The following is a 5,000-nucleotide window of genomic DNA, read 5'->3' as shown; positions in this document are numbered from 1 at the left end:
CCTAATAGACAACTCTTGGTTAGGATGAGCTTCCCTAACGGCTGAGTGTGTCTCCTGCTAGAACGAAGTCTATAGGACCCTTATCCCTTCCCCACCTTTCTTTCTTTTATTTTCTTTTGGCTGCAGTCCTATTCCGTACCTAGTATAGGTTAGGATGGAGGACAGGCTCAGCTCTCTGCCGGCTGGCACTACGTGTCGGCCGGTAGAGAACCTTTTTTCTTTGCAGAGTGAACCCTAGACCTCCCTTGGTCTCCCTTCCATGTCTGCCGGTAGAGCCCGGCAGGTTGTAGATTCTTTGGAAGCCTGAATGCTACATTCTCCCCTTCCATAAGTTCACTCTTTCTGAATGGAAGGTCGTACGGCAATGCCGCCTTATAACCTTACATCCATACTGTTTCTCTGACTATTGTGTTGTACCCGTAACCCGCCTGCCGGCTTAACAGCCGACAGCCGGGCAGGTGGAGGTTCTCTGGTTCTTGGCTACTGCCGGCGGGCATGGGTATTATTACCCTTGCCTGCCGGCAATGGAAACAGCCCGAATCTGCTGGCTACTACGATTAGCGGCCGGCAGCCGGGTATTAGTGTTTTCAGCTGTCGGTTGACAATGATTGCTGGCCAGCACACAGTCGCGAATCAGTGGGCTGCCGCCTATTAGTTAAAGATATTATATCTTTGAACTATATACGGGTAGATGCCGGCCAGCATGTGCAGCCGGCACAAAAGCATGCGATGTACAGTAGTTGCTATATTTGTAGTGTAGTACACACTGCATCAGCAGAAACTGCTGTACAGAGCTTGTGATAACACTAAAGTTCTTCAGCATACTTAATGTTATCTTGTACAGCCTTTTGTTGAGACCGTACAATATATAGAAAGTAAGTTCTTTCTGTATTCTTTCTATCCCGTATATTAAAACTTTATCTCAAGGTGTGAACTACACCTTAAATTTCCGTGTAGGAAATTACATAAGGTATTCTAGAATAGAATTAACCTTAGTTTTAATATCTCGGGAGGTTTCAGCAATTGACTGAACAGGAAATACAAGTATGTGTCTCTCCTTCTTTCTCTTATAGCTTTTCTTTATAAGCTAAATGTCTCAATATAAGTGAAAGCCTTCACTTGATACTCATGGAGTAAGAACTCCTGTGGACATCAATATTGCAGGAGGTATGCGGCATGCGCAGCCTCCAGAGGTGATCTCCGCTATTGGGACTCTCAGGTTTGTACAATTTTTTCTAACCTGATTACCGAGGCTTTTGACAACCCTAAGTCAACGGAGTCAAGGGATGCTGCCAGGGATACGTTACGATCCTGGGTAAGGGGTTTTCAGAAAAACACCTCAGGTCCCTACCTTCCAAATGAGAAGATGAGGGCCTACATTTTCCCTAAAGCATCGGCTGATGCAATCATCCCCCGGCCTCAGGTGGAGATACCAATTGCCAAGAATCCGGTAGATTCTGATATCTCAGCCGCCCTTGAAGACATCAAATTGGACGATAGGATGTCGGAGGTGTCGGATTATACTGAGAAGGACCTTCTAGGAGAAGGTCAGGAGGAGGAGCTGTTCCAGGCTCCTCAAGTAGAAGAGGAAAAAATCGACGAAGTGTCGGTTACATTGGTTCCTGACCCATAACCTATTCCGTCTACATCGTCTGCTATCCCAGATAAACTGGGAAGGACTCTTTCTTCCATTGTTGTGATGATCCAACAAATTCAAAGGAAGAATGATGAGAAGGAAGCTGCAATGAAACTGGAGTTACGTAGACTTGCAGCATCACGTGGGCCCCAGAAGCGGCTCAGCGTGAAGGATCTTCCTTTGTGCTCAGATACTAATCATTAGAGGTATGCCGAACACATGCAGATGACAACCGGGAAGATCGTGATTTCAGAATAGTTGGAGCAATTCCCCTGGAAAAAGTGGAATTTTGGCCCAACAAATATTCTTATCCGGACTGCTATGACCGTCTTAGGAAGGAGCCAGCCTCAAAGGAGGAGACGGAGCCGAAGGAGGTCATAGCTTTTGACCATAGTAAAGCTCAGACGTTACTAGCGAGCTCGATGAAAGAGAGCGGCTTCACTAACTCAAAGGTGCCCACCTTGAGGAAGAAGCTTCTCTCCTTTGTGGACTCTCCTGCCAGAGCCTTTCCCTTCTTGGAAAAGGGATATATGGCAGCCTTAAAGGCGGTGGAGGCAGGGAAACCATGCCCCTCCTTGGAGGAGTGCAAGCCGTTATCTCTGACCTTGCCCTTGGACCAAGAAGACTGGAAGAACGTACACCTTACCTTCTCAGTCGGGAAGCTGGAAGCTGATATTGCTGAATGCCAGTTCGGTGAGGCACTTCCAAAACTGTCGGAGGTTCTCTTGTGTAGAGAGCAAGAGACAAAGGAAAGACTTGCAGCATCGATGTCGTTGTAAACGACACTAGAAACGACAGCAAGTGACCCCAAAATCCAGGACATGTTCATGGTTGTGGCTAAAACCCATCTGGCCACAGTTACGAAGGATCTCTATAGCTTTATTAAAGCTAGGAGTGCCTGTAGAGAGTTCGTGTCCGCCTCGGCTGTGGTGAGGCACGACCCGAGGAAACTGATCTCGTATTTGGGGTAAAGACCTATTCCCCAATTAAGTGGTTAAAGAGGTAGTAGACAAGGCCGCCACAGAGAATAGGAAACTTCTCAAGAAGTGGGGCTTAAGAGAAAGTCTTCTCCAGATGAGGGTCTCCAACCCAAGTGGAAGACAAAAAGGACTAGGCCATCCTTTCGGCCGGCTAAACACTACCGACAGCAACAACAACAACTTCCTGTGACCGCGGTGCCTCAGATAGTGGCACAACCTCCAACCACATACCAGCTGGTAGCTCAACAAGTGGCGACACAGTCGCCAGTTCTTAACCCAGCCTTCGAAAGGCAGACTTCTTCCTTTCGTTCGAGAGGTAGAGGAACAGCAAGAGGTTCTTCTAGACGCCCTTCAAGAGGAAGGGGATACAGGAGAGGACACGGTCAAGGAGGCAAGGCCTCAGATCCACAACAGCAGAAGTAAGATACTTCCAGTAGGAGGGAGACTACAGATAATTAGGGATCGCTAGACCTTCGATCCCTGGGCTCACAGCCTAATTAAAAATGCACTAGGTTGGAGCTGGAGCAGTCCTCCACCTCAATTTCCTCAGTTCTTCCATCACTCAACTCCCGTTCTAGAAGAGTATGTCAGAGAACTCTTAGACAAAAGAGTAACCCGAAAGGTCAAGTCCATAAAATTCCAAGGAAGGCTGTTTTGTGTTCCAAAGAAGGACTCAGAAAATTCACAGTTACTCTAGACTTGTCGCCACTCAACAAGTTCATAGTGAACTACAAGTTCAGAATGCTCACGCTTCCGCAAATAAGGACCCTACCGCCCAGAAGGGCATATACTGTCTCTATAGACTTGTCTGACGCTTAATGGCACGTTCCAATTAATCGTCACTTCTCCTCCTACCTAGGCTTCAAGTTACATAGAAAACTTCACGCCTTCAGAGCCATGCCTTTCGGGCTAAACATAGCCCCAAGGATTTTCACGAAGCTCGCGAACGCAGCCGTCCATCAATTACACCTAAAGGGGGTCCAAGTAGTAGCGTACTTGGACGACTGGCTGGTGTGGGCAGCATCCAGGACAGAATGCATGCAAGCTTCTAAGATAGTGATCCAGTTCCTGGAACATCTGGGATTCAAGATCAACATCAAAAAGTCTCGTCTTTCTCTAGCTCAAAAATCTCAGTGGTTGGGAATCCACTGGAATTTGGAGTCACATCGGTTTTCCATTCCTAGTAAGAAGAGGTAAGAAATAGCAGGATCTGTCGAGAGACTATTAAAATGCAAATGGATATCAAGACGAGAACAGGAGAGAGTGCTGGGCTCTCTACAGTTTGCTTCGATAACAGATCCAGTGCTAAGAGCACAGCTAAAGGATGCAACAGGAGTCTGGAGAAAATACGCATCAAACGCGCGAAGAGATCCAAGTGACGTTGGCCATATTCTGTTTGGCGTAAAGGAAGAAATGGCACCTGTCAGCAGTTCACATTCAAGGGTTCCGCAATGTGACAGCGGATGCTCTATCTAGGTTTACACCTATAGAGTCAGAATGGTCCCTTAACGCAGGATCGTTCTCCTTCATCTCGAGTTAAGTCCCCGAGCTGCAGATAGACCTCTTTGCGACGAAAGACAACAAGAAAATAGATCGTTACGTGTCCCCTTACGAGGAGCCGTCGGCGGAGGCAGTGGACGCTATGTCCCTGGACTGGAACAGATGGTCCAGTATCTATCTGTTCCCTCCGCACAACCTCCTTTTGAAGGTCCTCGATAAGCTGAGATCCTTCAAAGGGAAAGCGGCAATAGTGGCCCACAAGTGGCCAAATAGCGTGTGGTTACCTCTGGCATTGGAACTACGACTAAAATTCATACCGCTACCGGATCCATCCCTGTCTCAGTGAGTACAGAAGTCGACTGTCTCCGCTCCTTCACAGAAAACATGATGAGAAAAAGATTCGGTGTTTAAAAGTCAGTTTAGACTTTTGGAGGAAACCAGAAGACATTATGAGGCTTCCGGGAAGAGATAGCAATCCTTTGTCAAGGCGAAGAACCGAAAGAAATCCCGACAGATTCCTATTTATCATTCTTCATTCACCTTCATGAGCAAGGTTTAGCAGCCAACACAATTCTGTTGTTCAAGCCTGACTTGACAGGTAAGATACCATATGCTTTACAGGTTGACCTTTCTTACGACGTTCCTAAGGAGCCAGCCCTCCAGCGCTTCCGAAGACCTTTGCATGGTCATTAGATTTGATTCCTCATTGTGTATAAATAATGAACAATGAGGAATGTGCTTAGAAGGTTTTGAATTTAAGTCATATTTCTGTTTGTACTCGCTTTGGGGGCCAGAGTTATGAAATAGTGGCTCTCTCTAGAGAGGAGGGCCACGTCCAGTTCTTGGAGAGAGAACTGAATCTATTTCCAGACCCAACGTTTCTT

This window comes from Palaemon carinicauda, chromosome 15 (genome assembly GCF_036898095.1).
Source record: "Palaemon carinicauda isolate YSFRI2023 chromosome 15, ASM3689809v2, whole genome shotgun sequence".
Lineage (NCBI taxonomy): Eukaryota > Metazoa > Arthropoda > Malacostraca > Decapoda > Palaemonidae > Palaemon > Palaemon carinicauda.
This window is presented reverse-complemented; position numbering follows the sequence as displayed.